We start from the raw sequence: 18,005 nt of genomic DNA on the forward strand, positions 1-18,005 counted from the left end.
GGATTCAGAATGAAGTGAGTGGAATAGACAAGTGATAATTTACCTTTCCTACCATGTCCTCTTATTCCCTATTTTTCTGCCTCCATTGATAGTACATATTTTGAATCTTCTGAAGTTCACATTCTCCATATATTTGGTGTTTGGACAAATGGAAATAGGATGATCACTCCAAAAAGTATTTAGACTCAAACACAATTCACATTACACATTGGTAAAATAAGTTGCTTCCTCTTAAGTCTATGGATCACTATAGTTTTAATAACTTACAATTCAACATAACTCTACCAATGCCCTAAACTTTAATTTTCAATGCATTCAATGAACTAATAATGTATCTGATAAGGGGTTAAGTGCAAAAATTGTTTTCTTGATGCACATACACTTGAAATTTTATCCATCCACTTGTTTTTATATTTTCATCTCCTCCTCCATATCGTATACTTCCTGACATAAGGAATACACACTTTTTGGATTACAAAATTTTCACACAGGAAGTTGCAAGGATGATGGCCTTTAACCTATAAAATCTTGGCAAAATATAATTAAGAAGTACCAATGTTTCAAAATGAATAAATCATGAAGAAAATTCAGCAAAAATAACTATTATTTAATTTTCAGTTGCTTTTAGGACACCATTAGAAACTGCACAAATATAGGGCCTGCTATTTTTTTAAGGCCACAACAGCTAGCCAAAGTGGAATCCCTTCCTGGGATGCACAGTGCTAGTGGGTTTCATTGCTGGTGAAAAAGCATCATCTCATGATTTTTGTCTTTCCTTCCTTCCAACTGAAAATTTAATCATGATACTGAAAAAAGGAAGGCATGGAGAGAAGGAAGGGAGTTACAAAAGCAAGAACACATATCACACACTACAGTGCTGCTATTTGAAAAGAGTCACATAGATTTGTGCATCAGATAGCCCTGAAGATGACAGTGGCCTTGTCCAAATCAGTGTATTGCATTCCTAAACTACATTTCAGATAGAAGAATGACCTGGCTGACATCAATGTCCTGCAAAAGGTGCCAGATGAGCTGACCCTAGCCAGAGCCAAACTGGAAATGCTGACTGAGAACCTGACGGAAGAGTTGGCCTATCTGAAGTAGAATCAATCATGAGGAGGCCAAAATTTGATTTTTTTCCTCCCAGACCTCAAAATTAAAACATCAGGTTTGCAAATCTGGAGTTAAAACATGACCTGTGTAAGTGGCCATTTGTTTTGGATGTGCCCGTGCATGTACATTGCTGCTATTGCTGTTTATAATGGTTCTTACTAAGGTTTAATTAATCAGAGACACATTCTGATTTTGTCATTTTCATTATAAGTAATAAATTAGGTAATAAGAATTTTAACTCTCTTGATTTAGTGATTGTGAATATATATATATATATATATATATATATATATATATATTATTTCAAAAGTTAGAAAATAAGGAAGTCTACCAATAATATAAAATGCTATCTGTGCCACACATGGCACTCTGATGGACCGCCATGTATACCAGTGACTGGTGTACAGAATAGACACTGGCAGTAAGTTTTTACTCAATTTTCAGTGATTCTACCAATTCTCCAGGATTAGACACTTCTTGTAGCCCTTGACTTAACAGCTGTAGATGAAATCTCTCTAGCAACTTGCATACCAAGCCTCCCCTTCCTGTACAGACAGGACAGTGGATTCTCTAGAAGGAGGGTTAACCAATCCCTTAGACAGAGCATATAGAGTCCATGGTCACTTCAATATCCTGTGAAAATATCTTTAGTATTATTTTGTTGTTGTTGTTGTTGTTGTTGTTTGATTTAGTGTGCCCAAGAACATTTACTTTCATTTGTTTTAATTAGTTATATGTGAAAGTGGAATTCATTTTGACACATCATACTTAAATGGAGTACAAATTCTCATTCTTCTGGCTGCACATGATATAGAGTTATTCTGGTCATGTAATTATATTGTAATGGGCCAGGCTATATGGATAATAACCAATCAGACTCCATTTTGCCCTGAGACTCCACATCATGTAAGAAATGCTTCTCCCAGGAAAATCTTCACCTCTACCCATCAACAGTTGCTTAGCATAGCATGTTTGGCAACACAAAATGTCAATACTTATACAATGTAAAAGTGTTTTCTTTTTGGTTCGCATTTTTCTTGGACAGTGTGTTCTGTCAAAGATTGATTATCTAGGTATTAGTAACCATTCTTTACCATGTACATGACATTTTTGTCCATGCTGGGTGAACAAACAACAACAATAAGTAACATTGTCTTTAAAGTTACCAATGCAGTTTTGTTTCTAGGTCATCAAACAGTTGTTGAAAAAATGTGAATGTCTATAAAATGTCTACTATCCATTGTTTCTAGGATTTTTCCTCAATTGAAAAAAAAAACTGATACTGTTCTGTGCACTTCTCTGATATCTTTGATTTTAAAAATAAGTAAATTTTATTTAACATATATAGAATTAATTTTAAATAAGTTTGTTAGAGACATCTAATTGGCTTACAAAGTTAAAATGTTAACTGCTAAATATAACATCAAGTACTCTTGACTCCTTAATTTTATAGGGTAACATACTTAAACATTAAATGTGTTTGCCTAAATTGATAAATAAAAGAATTTAAAATTACATGGTGTTGTCACTAAAAATGTGTTTTTCATTCTGCTTATGATTTTAGATCTCATGACATTTGTTTATGGTTTTGAATTATACAAACAGCCACTTATTCTTTAATGTGGTTTTGGACTACAAAAAGTGTCCTCACACCCGGGTGGGGGTTGAAGGGTATAGACTTGCAGCCTACCTATCCCTTGGATGGTGGATCTGGACTACCAGCTGGTGAATAAAATTTCCATCTCCTGCTTTAAAATCAACTCAGTAATTTATTGCAATGTCACCTTTACAATATATGCACATAGAATAATAATTTGAAATTCATTCTGCTCTTCTTCCTCCCTTCATACCCCTTTCCCCTTTCACTCCCCTTTGTCTAATCCAAAGTATCTCTATTTTTTTCCTAGCTCCACTTCCTTATTGTGCATTAGCCTCCACATATCAGAGAAAAACATTAGGCATTTTGTTCTTTGGGATTGGCTTATTTCACTTAGCAAAATATTCTCTAGCTTCATCCATTTACTGATAAATGCCATAATTTCATTCTTCAAGGATGAGTAATATCCCATTATGTATATGTATTACATTATCTTTATTAATTCATCTCTTGAACAGTACCTAGTTTGGTTCCATAGTTTGTAACTGCTTTGCAAATATAACCTCATGACATCTTCACCTTATCATTGTTGAGAAGGTTCATTTACTAGGCCAATTTGCTGGATGAGAAAATGGAATTTCAGGGAATTCCACCTAATTATTCAGAGATATTTTGTAAAGAAGAAATACAAATCTAGCTCCATCAGCATCCCCAAAGCATCCTACTTCTACACAGTTCATGGCTGACCTTATCTTACCCAAATCTTACCCACAATCCATCTTGAACAGGTCCCAGAAGGAAATCAGGCTGGCTCTTCCCAGAGCCCTCTAGACAGAGGTTGGCCTCCTCCACTATTAGTGTTATTTTTTCTCTGATTGCCTGGCTCCTCTCCAGGCTCTTCAAGCTGTCCTCTCCCATCTTTGTTGTTCAGTTACATCACCTGTCATTCATGTTTTTATAGACCTCTGAGGAAGAGAAAATCCACATGGATTTCAGAATGGCTCAAGATGTAAATGACTGGTCATAATTGGACACCCTAAAAGGGGATGGTATTGATGGCACAGGGGTATAAATCTCATGATGGGCCAGAAAACTCATTTACAGAGCAGCCAAAGGTTTATGTAGATCCATAAAATGGCCACAAACAACCTGAACATCTAGGTAGTAACTCATCTGGAGCAGTCATAACCTCTTTCTGCTGGAGAAATATCAGTGGCTTCTTTTGGAATTGAATTAGGTGTGAAAAATAGCTCCTATGCCATTTGGCTAGAAAAAATGATAATGATTATGAAGGTGATAATGCAATAGCTTATATTCATAGACCACTTTGCATACATTATTTCATTGAATATTCACAAAGTCCTTTCACTGACTGTCCTAGTCAGTTCTAGCTGCTACAACTAAATACTCAAAGCTTAAGAAACATTTATTTCTCCCCATTTGGGAGGATGGGAAGTTCATGGTCAAGGTACTGATAGATTGAATTCATGGAAAGAGCCCTCTTTTTGCTCATAGCTGGCTGCTTCTCACTGTATTCTCACTTGGTGGAGAGCAAGTAAGCCCTGGTCTCTTTCAAATTCTGAGAACACTAATCTCATCTTGGGAGACATGCCCCCCCCTGGCCTATGGAAATCTGATTACCTCCCAATGGCCCCACATCTCATGCCATCACATTGGCATTAGGGCTTCAACATAAATTTGGAGGAGGCACAAACATTTAGTAGGTAATGCACTTTGGAGTCCTGGGCATATTCTGTATCTTCTCTGTGCTTCTGCTGCCTCATAAAGAAAAAGGATGGTAATAACTCTTGATCAATGTGTGTGTGTGTGTGTGTGTGTGTGTGTGTGTGTGTGTGTGTGTGTATGATTACATTGAATTAAAAACAGGGGATTAGATGATATATGCAAGTAATCCTCGATTTAAAAAAATGAATATACAAACACAGGTGTCAAAATAAAAGCTGAAACCAAGTTTAAGAAAAAAATTCAGTGTGGGAAGAGAACATTTTATCCTCTTCCTGGGAAATATTGAGTTTTTTCCTGATGATATCAACTTTTTAGGAGATCTAATACATATTTATGAAATTTAACATGATAATTTAGAAACAATGATATATGCTTATATTATACATGTATTACTTTATTCTGATTCCACATTTAGAAATCAATTTTTAAATAAAACTCATCATAGTCCTCTCTAACATTGGTGTGTTTTTTTTACCCTCTCCAAAACAAATTTGGAGTCTTAAAGGCAGTTTCCAGGACTTGGGTTCTGTTCCCTCTAAGGCGAAGGAAAGACGGGTCCTTGTGAATCAGGATGATCTTGACAAACCACAGTGAGGCCTTCATGTGGCTTAGTATATTTGCAAGTTCATCCTACAGGTGAATGTTTGCGACCACCACAATGTGTATTCCTTTTAAATGACTGAACAACACTTGTACACAACACTATCCATAGACTCAAACCCAAGGCCACATTCCAAGGAATCCTAGCAATCTGTACTTTCTATCTGATCTACCCCAAGCATGAATTGCTGATTTAATAAGAAATAAAAGAAGCAATAAAGAGTGTGTTTACCTTTGTTAGTAGAAAATAAAGTGTTTGGCCAACCTCAGACTCCAGGACCACTCAGGTGTGGCCCACATTTGGTCACCCTGTCCATCAATGTAGTCAGTACCCTGACTCCAGAGGCAGGCATGATCTAGGAGGGTGTCCATTTTTTCTCCCTATGCAGCAGGAAATGGTGACTGAAAGAGGAAACTGAGAATTTCCCAGCCTGTAAGCCTGGGGGAGGCCTATGGTGGGGGACATAAACCCATCTTAAAGCCATTTTCTCAAAAGCACTATGATTTCATGACACTCGGGAAGTGAAGGAGCTTCTGATTCTGGCCACTCCAGAGGAAAGTTCAAGATAAGTGCCAATTCAGCTGTGTGGCATGAGGAAGGACCTATACACTGAGCCCCAGGACCATGTTCTTGGCAACCCAGCTCCAACTTTGTCACCCACTGCAAGTCTGTGCTGCACTGGCCCATCTGGTGATTCATTACTTCCAGGACCCTGATTCCCAATGCAGCCTACTGGGCAGCACCTCGAACTGGATTCAGAAGGATGCAATGCCAGGAATTATCCCACCAGGAGAAATGAGCACTGCCACAACTTCACCCAGCGGCCTTCACTGGTTACTGCAGGTCCAGTGGACCCAGAAAAGGCCATTGGCAATGGAAGGGGCCCAAGGAGCACCCACTTGGGACAAAAGTCCCAGGTGAGGCTCCCTCCAACCTCACTCCTCCAGGTCCCCACTCACTGATATTTTGCCCAGTTCAGAAGCAAGCCCAGAACTCCACCAATGAGGAGGTGGGACAGTTCTTAATAGCTGAGCATGGAGGAGCATGCAGGGCTACTTGGTGGGTTATGGGAAGCTTGAACTTGAAATCTCACAGCTAACTCTGGCAAGGTGCCCTTCCATCCAGAAAAAGCCAAAACCCATGACAACTGGAACCTCCAAAGAGTGAATGCTGAGTGGGTCTCTGGGTCTGTAGGGTGTCTGTGTTGGATTGGACTGGTGAAAGGTAACATATCTTATACTGTAGGAACAGTAGGAGGCCTAGTATTGTCCCCAGAACAGCTAAGCAATGAAGACAGTCAAAAAAATGGAGAGCTGGGGTTGTGACTCAATTGCAGAGTGCTTGCCTAGCACGTGGGAGGCACTGGGTTGAATTCTCAGCACTGTACAGAAATGAATAAAGGCCTGTTGACAACTAAAAAAATAAATTTAGAAATTGGAGAATCTTCATAACCAAAATTTAAAGAAAGCAACCCAAATATGAATAAAACTTAATTTTGTGAGCACACAGCTGGGTTTTTCTGGTTTCCACACAAAGAGAAAGGACTGTGCACAGAGGGTAGCATTCCCTCCCAGCCTGACTGCTGAACCCCTCAGCCAGACTCTGGGGGATGCCTTAAATGCATTCTCAGCAGCTGTTCCATCCACTGTTCCCAGAGGAAGTGCAGGAAGACACACAGGCCATGATCCCAAAGCTGCCACCATCTGCAAATGCTGCTCAGCCAAGAAACTTGCCCCCCAGCAGTTCCCCTTCTGACTGGCCAGGCCCAGGCAGGACAGAAGACAGAACTCTGACAGCTCAGGGGCGGGGCAATTCTTGCCATTGCAAGAGCTCCTGGCTGTCAAACTAAGTCCCGCCCACCCTCACCAGAGCAAGGCTAGATACAAATACTAGCTCACACCTTCAAGGGAGGACAAGGTGTCCTTGCCCAGCCCCAGCAAGCGAGATCCTGGAGATGCCACCACCACTTGTTCACCTGCTGGTGCACCGAGATCCTGGAGATGCTACCACCACTTGCTCACCTGCTGGTGCACCGCCTATCTAATGACATTTCTTTCCCCTTTAGAGGCCCAGGGAGGCTACCCACCTGCTCCAAGCTTGTATGTATGGGGGAGCGCTTATATTGGGGCCATGCCACTGCTCGCCTTTTCAGAGAAGAGCACTCCTGAAGAGGCACCAACCTGTCCCTGTACCGGAGGTGCAGGTACTGCCAACCAAACACTCGCTCATCACCCTAGACCGCACGTTCTCCACGCCCCAAGAGCTACCCTCAACCCGCAGCAAGAGCCTGCTCAGCCCTCTGACTGCACCCACGTCCATTGGAGTTTCAGCCTATCTGTGCTGCCATCCTGGCTGCCTCTGGGGAGGGGCAGGGTCGTTGCACCAGTCTGAGGGGAGAGATCCCTGGCCTTGCCATAGCTGCCACCACTCAAACCCAGCATCTACAACCCTTCCGAGATGATCCTGAAACCTCACTGGGTCAGGAGGTGGACCAGCTGGATCTGAATCACATCCCAGTGTCAGCACTCAACAGTCCCCTAGGACCCACGCATGCACCAGGCACGCAGTTCCCTTGCCTATTTCTTCCGCATCTGGTGCAAGACTTCTGCACGTGCAGGCAGACTTTGCACGTGCATGCAGACTTTGCACATGCAAGCGGAATTTGCATGCACGCGGAATTTGCATGCACGCGGAATTTGCACGCGCGCATCCGTTGCTGGCGCAAGCCTGCCTCTTGCCCAGTATTGACAGTTTTCCTCACGCGCTCCGTGTTCTCCACTCATTCCTTCCTCAGCTGCGGCGCTGGCAACAGGTCTAACAGGTCTGACAGCCATTTCGCCTGAAGCTGCTGAGCAGCCGAAGAAGGCCTTCTGCGACTGCGACGGGCGCTAGACTTACCCACTAGCGCCTTCGCTAACACTGCCATGGAGACTTCCCACAGCAAGTGTTGTCCCTCACCCCTGCCCCCGGCGCTGAGGGGCAGAGACCTGCCAGAAGGGTCCCACAGGCAGCCCGGTCATGGGCCCTGCCGACTTCCCGATACTGGTTGGCCACTAAGGGCTTCCTGGGCTGGTGGCACCACTGGCAGGTCATCTTGCTGCCATCCTGCAACTGCTCCTCAGCGGTTGCGAGAAGTGCCTGCTGGGTGCTTTTCCAGGGTCCTGCGGACCCTTCGATCTTTTCTGGGAGACTTGGCTATTGCCTCCTCCCTCCGCATGCCAGGTCTCCTGAGGAGGGCGCTGCTGTCAACTGCAGCTTTCATGAATTCCTGCATCCCAGGCCCCAGACTCAGACAGCCGCCTTGTAGGGTGCAGGGGCAGGAAGTGGCTCCTTGCCAGCTTCCAGCACCCCAAGAACCCTGCCCAGGGAGGACTGTGATCACAGCCCCTGGAGACAGTGGCCCAGTGGTGGCTGAGCAACCAGAGCACCCTGTAGAGAGAGAACATCAGAGGGGGCACCCTCAGGTCACTGGAAGAGCATCTGCTTTTAGGCCCCTGGGGGCCCATAGCTGTGTGCCTGCCTTTGTGCCCAGGCCTGGGCCTCTGTGGAGAAACCTCTGCAGCCAGAGCTCCCAAGACAGAGCTGAGAGCTCCCGGGCCATCTGCATGAGCTCCTGCCCCAAAAGAAACCCCATCAGCAGCTCCTACAGCTCCACGCGAGGTCTGGGAGCCCTGAAGAGGAGGGCTCCAGACCCATCCAACGGGGAGCCGCCCCTGGGATGTTCTTCATCCCCAGGGATTCCCCCAAAGAAGGCGTAGGGTGAGAAGGTGGCAGAAGGCAGGGCGGGACTCCCATTGCCCAAGAAGAAGTCCTCACCCACGGGAGACACCAGTAGGCCACGGAAACGCAAGTTTCCTCTCCTGCAATGCCGCCGATGGGAACCTCTGAAGCTGCCACCACCTCTTACTGGCCTGTCCAGTGACTGCTGAGGACCTAGACAGGGAGAAGAAGAAAGCTCTGCAGCGCATCAACCGTCATCTGATGGGTGAGACCCAGGCCATTGGGAACAGCTGTGCCATGGCCCCACAAGCCCACGGGGGGGTCCCCTCTCCACTGGGAGGGGCCAGGCCTCTGCCATCAGTGGGCCTCAGCCAGACCTTTCCCCATCCCCCCAGCAGCACAACCATGGTGTCCCACACCCCAGTGTGGGTCAGCTCTGCTGTCTCTTCCCAGAGCCATCCTCCCATCACCAATCCTACAGGACCGCTCTCCCCCAGCCTGCCAACTGCTGCTTTGGCCCTTCCACCCAAGCCCTCTCTCAGCACATTGGCAGGCTTGGCTGCACAGCCAGTGGCCCCCTTTGGGGTCACACCCGTGAACACCACTCTGCCTTCACAGTCCCCACATCTGGGGCCTCCCTCCACCTTGCGTAGGAGTTTCCGGCGCTCTCACCAGGGCCCAAAGCCCTACTGTACTCACAGGCCCTCACCTGTAGCAAGCTCCAGCTCTCCAGCTCCAAGGGTGCGAGGACACATTCCACAGGGTAAGCAGCCTCTCACCCCTGGAGCCACCGTCCCACCAAGTTCTGGGGTTCCTGGTGGGATGAAGCCTGGAGCCCCTAGCTTTGTCAGCTGTCATCAGCTTGGACACGTGGGAGCTCCAGGTCCAGGGGCAGCTCCGATGCCACCCTTGACTGTGGGCCCAACAACTTTGGGCAGCCTAAACTACTCAACCCTTGGGTCTCACAAACAGAGAAACTCCACTGTGGGTCCTTGTGGCAGCACCCAGACACATTCAGTGTCCTCAAAGGCAGCTGGGAGGAGAGACTTGTCCTTGGGTCAGACATCATGCAAGAAAATATCAAGCTCAGAAAGTAGAGAAACCCCCAAAACTAGAGAGCACTGTCCGGCAAGTTTGGGAAATGACACCTACACTGCCCCTAGCCAGAGCACCACCATGGCACCCAGAAAACACACAGAAAAGGGTAAAAAAGGGCAGGGAAAGAGTGGAGTTCCTACCCCGAGTGCCATTCCTCAAAGTCTGCCCATCCAGAAACACCAAAGCTCACCTCAAAGGACAAGTACTACAAAGCGTATTTCTAGTTTGCCTTCAGTCCCTGGGACATCAAGGAGATCCGAGAGCCCAGACTTGCTTCCTGAGCTCATGTCAGCCTTTGGGGCCTGGTGTAGCTCCTCCCAAAGAGGAGAAACCCCAAGCAACAGACAGCAACAAGGAGCAATGTTGGAAAAGAACACCTCCAGTGCCCCTAGCCAGAGCACCACCATGGCACCCAGAAAACACACAGAAAAGGGTAAAAAAGGGCAAGGAAAGAGTGGAGTTCCTACCCCGAGTGCCCTTCCTCAAAGCCTGCCCACCCAGAAACGTCAAAGCTTACCTCAGGGGACAAGCACTCCCACTGAAAAGGGTATCTCTAGTTTGCCTTCAGTCCCTGGGACATCAAGGAGATCAGAGAGCCCAGACTTGTTTCCTGAGCTCATGTCAGCCTTTGGGGCCTGGTGTAGCTCCTCCCAAAGAGGAGAAACCCCAAGCACCAGGCAGCAACATGGGGCAAGTTTGGAACAGAACCTCTCCAGTGCCCCTAGCCAGAGTACCACCATGGCACCCAAAAAGCACACAAAAGAGGGTAAAAAAGAGCAAGGAAAGAGTGGAGTTCCTACCCCGAGTGCCATCCCTCAAAGCCTGCCCACCCAGAAACACCTAAGCTCACCTCAGGGGACAAGTACTACCACTGAAAAGGGTATCTCTAGTCTCCCTATGGCCCCTGTGACATCAAGGAGATCTGAGAGCCCAGACTTGCTCCCTGAAATGATGTCAGCCTTTGGGGCCTGGTGTAGCTCCTCCCAAAGAGGAGAATCCCCAAGCAACAGGCAGCAGCATGGGGCAAGGTTGGAATGGAAAACCTCCAGTGCCCCTAGTCAGAGTACCACCATGGCACCCAGGAAAAACACAAAAGAGGGTAAAAAGGGGCAAGAAAACAGTAGAATTTCTACCCTGAGTGCCATCCCTCAAAGCCTGCTCACCCAGAAACACCAAAACTCACCTCAGGAGACAAGCACTACAAAGGGTATCTCTAGATTCTCTTTGGTCCCAATGACATCAAGAGGATCAGGGAGCCAAGACTTGCTCCCTGAACTCATTACAGCTTTTGGGGCCTTGTGTATCTCCTCCCAAAGAGGAAGTACCCCAAGCAACAGGCAGCAATATGGGGCACAGAACACCTCCAGTGCCCCTAGCCAGAGTACCACCGTGGCACTGGGGAAACACACAGAAAAGGGAACAAAGGGGCAAGGAAACACTCATGTTCCTACTCTGACTGCCATCCCTCAAAGCCTGCCCACCCAGAAACACCTAAGCTCACCTTTCGGGACAAGCAGCACAGCCAGTAAGGGTACCTCTAGTTACCCTTTGGTCCCAATGACATCGAGAGGATCTGGAAGCCATGACATGCTCCCAGACCTCATTATAGCTTTTGAGGCCTTGTGTATCTCCTCCAAAAGAGAAGGTACCCCAAGCAACAGGCAGCAACATGGGGCGCAGTTAGAACACAACACCTCCTGTGCCCCTAGCCAGAGCACCACCATGGGGACCAAGGGACAGAAAGCAAGACACACACCAGGGAAAGCAACCTCTGGTGTGGCCACAGTTACTGCCATCCCCCAAAACCTGCCCACACAGAAAGGCTTAAGCTCTCCTGGGGGATCCAGCACCACACCCTCAAAATCAACCTCTACTTTGACATCCACCCATAACCCATCAATGAGCCCTGGGAGCCCAGACTGGCTCCCAGATCTGATCTCTGCTTTTGGAGCCATGGTCATCAGCCCACGTGGAGAAACAAGAAGCGCAACAAAGCCCTAAGAACACACTTGGGCTTTAACACCTTCAGCCCCCCTACCCAGATAGGATGATACTAACTTCTTTAAGGACTGACACTGCCTAGATCCCAACAGTCCTCCACTGCCCTCAGCTGGGCCTCAGCTGGCCCTGCCTCCACTCCATGGGGCCACTGGGCATCGTATCACCTCCACTATAGGATGGTGAGTCTGGCATGGTGTAACCCTTGAAGACTTGTGAGGGCACTCAATTTGACCAGGGCATCCACCCCAGTGAAGTTCCATGTGTCACTCAGCAGGAGTGAGACTTTTAATATCACAATTTTGAAACTTTTCAAAATAATTGTGAGATTTAGTGAGGTTATATGGGATTTTGTTTCCCCCTTTTTATTTTTAAAATTGTAGAAAAAAGTTGATATAAACTGGACCACCATTAGCTTTAGAGAATGGCCTAGCACTGTACAAGTATTTAAACAGCAAGAAGTGACAATACATATTTTTATTTGGCCAGGAAAATTAGCAAGAATGACCTGTGATGCAAGGGAGGATTGTTAAAGTCCATGCTGTCGAACTAAAGAGGGCACCACAGCAAAAGGAGGCCTAGATTTTTGTTGTTTTGTTTGTTTTTATGAGTCTTCTGATTCTCCTTTGTCTCTACTAATGGGCTAAGCAATAAAAGTATAAACTGGGGCCAGTATAGATACTAAAATACAGAATTACAACTTGTTTGTCTTATAAGTAATCACCTTATTATTATAAATTACCTTCAGTTGTTACATTAAAATTTGTACTTGCATAAGGCTTTATGAGATAATAGTTTTAAAACTTGTAAGGATAATACAATATAAAACTAATAAGAGTAAAAGATTTAATTTCATACTAGTTATAAATTAAGGAATATAACTTTTATAATTTGAAACATTTACCTATTTATATATAGTGTTTTTGTTTACTTTAGGAATATAGTAATCTTTATAACAAAAGCCTGTCTTCTGAATTTAATTTTAAATAAACTTGAATAATTGTCTTAACTTGGAATGATATGAAAGAATTTTAATTTAGGTATGGTGGCCACTTGTTCAATCTTAGGCAAGATGTTTTGATTTTGAAACTAATCTTAATTTTTTACTTGAATATTGTTTTATAAAAAATTATGCATAATTTTTAAATTAATATTAATTAGTGAACGTAATTTATCATTATATATGAAACATGAAACAGACAAGGTAAGAGAGCCTTTAATTCCCTCTTAAGGGAAAGAGGCAAAACATTTTTAAACTTTAAATAAGTTAGGCTCTCTTTGTTGTCTTTTAGAGATATATTTAAGTTGACTTCTCAGGAGAACATAAAATTTTATAACGTTTCTCAGTAGTCATCATGAACAATAGAGTGAAGCTGCTTGAAGAGGTATCCCATCGGCTTATACAAGGGTGCAGTTGGCTGAGCTAGGAGGCCAGTGGTGATACCCTGTCTTTCATCCATAATGAGGTGGAAAGGGTGTTTAGGTTTACGAAGAGAGAGAGAGAGAGTGTAAGAATATGTAAGAGCATTCCTGAGCTTGTAAAAGGAATTGGCTACTAGCTTAGGGGAGGTGAGGGTCCAATTAGGGGTCTCCTTAGTGGCCTTGTATAAGGGGTTGGTAAGAAGTGCAAAGTGGGGAACCCAATGCCTGAAAAAGTCTGCCAGACCCAGGAAAGAGAGGATGTATTCCACTGTTTTGGGTGGTTGTAGGTCATGGAGAGCTTGAATTCTGTCTGATGTGAGGCTTTTAGAGGTTAAAGTGAGAAGTGTACCTAAATAATTAACTGAAGAGGTAGTAAGCTGGGCTTTGGCTGGAGAGGCCCAATAGTCCAGGGACCCCAGGAAATTGAGGAGCTGAGCAGTGTGAGTTCACAAGCCTTGAATGATGAACCGCATAGAAGGTCATTCACATATTGTAAGAGTGTGCTGCCCCCTAAGTCACAAGCAGTTAGATCCCATGCCAAGCCTTGCCCAAAGAGATAGGGACTGTCCCTGAAGCCTTGGGGTAGGACTGTCCATGTCAGCTGACGATACCTTCCCATGTGAAGGCAAAGAGCTATTAAGAGTCAGGATGGAGGGACACTATTAAAGAAGGCATCTTTAAGATCCAGTGAGTGCTCAAAGGGGGGACATGAGAAAGAAGAGTGTCAGGGTTGGGAACCACCAGGTGGATGGGAATACCTGTCTCATTCATTAGGAGAAGATTCTGGACTAAGTGAGGCTCCTGAGGGTTTGCATCCTGGCAATATGGGAGTGTTGCAGGGGGATTCAGTAGGAAAGCAGGGTCCCTGGGCAAGTAAGCAGTCTATAATGGGTTTAAATTGCTCCCTATAGGCTTTGGAGATGGGAAAATGGGGACATAAAGGAAGTTTAGTTTGCAGTTTCAGCTAAATATGTACTGGCTGGTGGTGGGAGACTATGACCCGCTTGAAGATGTCCCAGTCCTGGAGATCAACTAGATCAGGGGATGATGGCACAGTAGATACTGTCTGGTTATTAGAGAGGTAAAGATTAGAGGCAGAAGGACATGGGTGGTAGTATTCTCTGGATGTATTTTGGACAGTGGCTCTTAGTAATTTGAGAACATCTCTGCCTAGGAGAGGAATCTGACAGAATGGAATGACTAGAAAAGAGTTTGTGAATGGGTGTCCCTTCAGGGCACAGGTCAGCTGAGCAGTTCAGTTTGGGGAGGAGGGTTTGCCTTCAATCTCCATAACTGAGTTCTTGGAAGAAAACACAGGCCCAGAGTGGGCAGGCAAGACCGAATAGGTAGCCCCTGTGTCCACAAGGATGGTTGTGGACTTAACCACTACCTGAACTGTTATCCTGGGCTCCGTGAGTGTAATGGAGGTCCTCAAGTCTGGGCTTCTTCAGTCTTCTGTGAACCCCAATAGTTTAAGAGAAGATACCACCTAACTGGTCATACTCTGATGTAGAGGCAACAAGGAAGGGCCAACCATGGGGCAGTCACTCTTCAAATGTTCTGTGTGCTTACAGATAGGGCATGGCCTGGAAGGAGGGTGTGGCTTTGGGCATTGGTGATTTCAGTGACCTTTGCATCCACATTTGAAGCAAGTACCTGGTATAGAGGAATGATGGAACCTCCATGGAGCTCTTGCTTGAGCTGTAGGCCTCAGGGCTCTGGTAAGGCCTGGGTTTGAAGTGTTACATTTTTCTGTAATTGAGCCTACCTCGCTAGTTCAGCTGACTCCTCCTTGACATTATAAACTTTAAAGGCCATTTTTACCAGATATTGGATAGGGTTCTGAGGGCCCTCCTCAGCTTGTTTGAGCTTTTTTTCTGATATCATAGGTTGACTGAGTCTGCTAGATGTGGGCTCACTCATGGAGGTAAGGATGGAGGACAGAACAACAGATATGTCATGCCAGATAAGATCATAAGTCTGGGAGAGGTATTGGCATTTTGAAATATAAGTAGAAATGTCAGCAGAGAAGGACCCAAGGTGCTCTTCAATCTGGGAAAGATCTTGAAGTGAGAATGGGACATGTACTTGGACAATCCCTTCAGCATGAGCCACTTCCATGAAGGGACAAAGGAACTTTGGGTTATCTGGTAAGAGGGTCTGGTGGGAGTGGGTGTGGGCACTGACAGGAGAAAAGAGGGGTGAGTGGGTGGAAGTAATCATGGCTTCAGGAGAAGAGGAAGGAGGGGGGTGAGAGGGATGGAGGGGGAGGGGAAAGGTTGTGTCAGTAGAAGAGGTGGGCAGAGGAGCCTTGGCTGCAGGAGAAGAGGGAGTTGTATGGATCGAGGGAGGAGGAGCTGTGCTGGCAGGAGGAGGGGTGGAGGGGTAAGAGGGGTGGCAGGAGCAGATTGGTGTGTATTGGGAGGGGGAAGACAGGTAAGGTAGGGCTGAGAGCAGCTCGGGTGGTTCTGAGGATGTGGAAAGAGAGGTTGAAGAACAATGGGAAGGAGTTTGGGATTTTCCTAGCAAGGAAGACTGGATCAGGAGAACAGATAGAACAGAGAGGAGGACAGAGCAGAGAGGAGAGGGAAGGACAGGATCATATCTCAAAAAGCCTGAATGTTTTTTGCCCATTTTCCTGTCCAGCAACAAAAATTGTCCAATTCAGTGAGGGTTTCAAATCAAAGTTCCTTCTGGCAGTCATTGTGACTCATTGATTAAGTCTGGTTCTTTTTCAAACATTCTCTCTCTGGGTTCATGTTCTGCCTTAAACCCCTTCAATCTTTCAGCTGAATTCTCTCAGATTCCATTGATATTTTTAAAAGATTAATGTTTTGCTTAGTTTGTCTGGCAAGTTCAAATATTTGGCATCAGTGCCAAGAAAGTTATAGAATGTAGGAGGTGTCAGGTTTCCTTGTATTGTGAAATTTCTTGTATTTGTGCTAAATTTGCCCTGCCGATGAGATGGATGTGTCTCTGATATATATATATATATATATATATATATATATATATATATATATATATATATATATATATATATATTTTTAATCTAGGATTGAACACAGAGGAGCTTAAGCACTGAGCCAGCCACTTTTTTTCATTTTCATTTTGAGAGAAGCTATCACTGATTTGAACAGGGCATCACTATGTTACAGAGGCTGGATTTGAAATTTCAATCCTCCTACCTCAGCCTCCCATCTTCTGGGATTAAAGGCAGGCACTGCCATGCCCAGTTGTGTCTCACATTTGTTTTGGATCCATTCTTATCATTTGCCTTCTCCTGGTGCAGTCGGCTAAGGATGGTTTGGTGTGTGGTGTTGCATTTCACTCCAGATGCACTCCATTGCCTCTATTCCTTGTTGCATCTCTAGCTGTGACTAGTGAGGATTGACCCTGGGCATTGAGTTCCACAGCGTGAAGTAGTGGAGTGCTCTGTCAAGAGAGTGGGGAGCCTCTGGTGTTCCTGTGGTGTGATGTAGACAGAAGGGTCTGTGGGTCATCCCTCTCTACTTCCTCCTGCAATTGGTAGGGAAGTGCCTACCACTAGAAGAGGTTTTCTTGAGCACTGAAGGACATTGGTTTTGTCCCTTAAAATCTCATTTTGGAACAGATATGTGTATGCAATTATCCAGGCAGCTCTTCTGAGGAATTGGAATGCTTATGACAGAAAAAAAATGTGACTCAGATGCCAATTCTGTGTCCAAAAGAGACTGAAAATGAAAGAGCTGCCAAAAATAGTGGGCCCAATTTGAGGGCCATATTGTTTTGAATATTGGCAATGAACTTCACCTAAATGTCCAAGACTGGTAGAAAATTGAATGGAAAGGGGCTCAGAAGTACCTTGAGGGTAACTATTGGGAGACAGCTTCCCCAGGTATAGGTGACTCGAGTATAGGTGACTCGTTCAATGTAATTATGTTCTCACCTTTGTCTCCAAAGTAATTCACCAGTTGAGCAAATCTTGAGGAGTTCTTTGGAGACTGTGTGATGCCTGAAGTCTCAATCAACATGGAACACACAAAATATGACTCACACCCTAAAATGTAGGTAGGGAAAGAGATGGGTAGGCAGATAGGAGATTCGCACTCACCAAGGTCAAGTTTCTCCTAACAGAAAGACGACAGTGGAACAGAATACAAAGACCACAGATGCAAGGCTGAGCTTCAAACAAAGGGTGAGACATCTGTTAAAAAGGGATAAACTTCAACACAGTGACCTTAACATGAGGGGAAGAAATGGCACATGAAGTGCACATTGTCCCTGAATGCCTTACCAAGAGTGGGCTGGAGGCTTATTTTCTTAACCCTTAGATCCTTATAAAACCCGAGACAATTGCCACTCATTGGCAACCCTCCCTTGGGACCCCACCCATGAAGGAGTTCTGCTTTCTTTATATTGTTTTTGTATAATCTGACACTTTGCCCTCACACTTTCACTATTTGTGTCTGTGAAATTCCTTCAATGGATGAACAAGGCAAAGAACACAGTCAATTCCATGGTGTGTGTCATAAAATCACTGAAGACTGATTATGTCAGGAAACTAGATTGATAGGGGAAATGATATTACCTACTGCCCAGCTCCACATCCTGTCTGTCCCCAGAATGGGGCTGCAGTTGAACCCTTATGAGATCATTCAGACCTCACTAAGAAGAATGCATTCTCCGTTTTGAAAATATGAAGACAGCACTCAATATTCTTTACAGCTG

General features: G+C 45.1%; 1 pseudogene; it reads left to right on the forward strand.

Moving 5' to 3' along the window:
• Positions 1–9,182: 9,182 nt before the first annotated feature.
• The window catches only part of LOC144256457 (phosphatidylinositol-3,5-bisphosphate 3-phosphatase MTMR3-like), a 109,800-nt pseudogene continuing 100,977 nt past the window's right edge, over positions 9,183–18,005 (forward strand).

This window comes from Urocitellus parryii, chromosome 8 (genome assembly GCF_045843805.1).
Source record: "Urocitellus parryii isolate mUroPar1 chromosome 8, mUroPar1.hap1, whole genome shotgun sequence".
NCBI classification, from domain to species: Eukaryota; Metazoa; Chordata; class Mammalia; order Rodentia; family Sciuridae; genus Urocitellus; species Urocitellus parryii.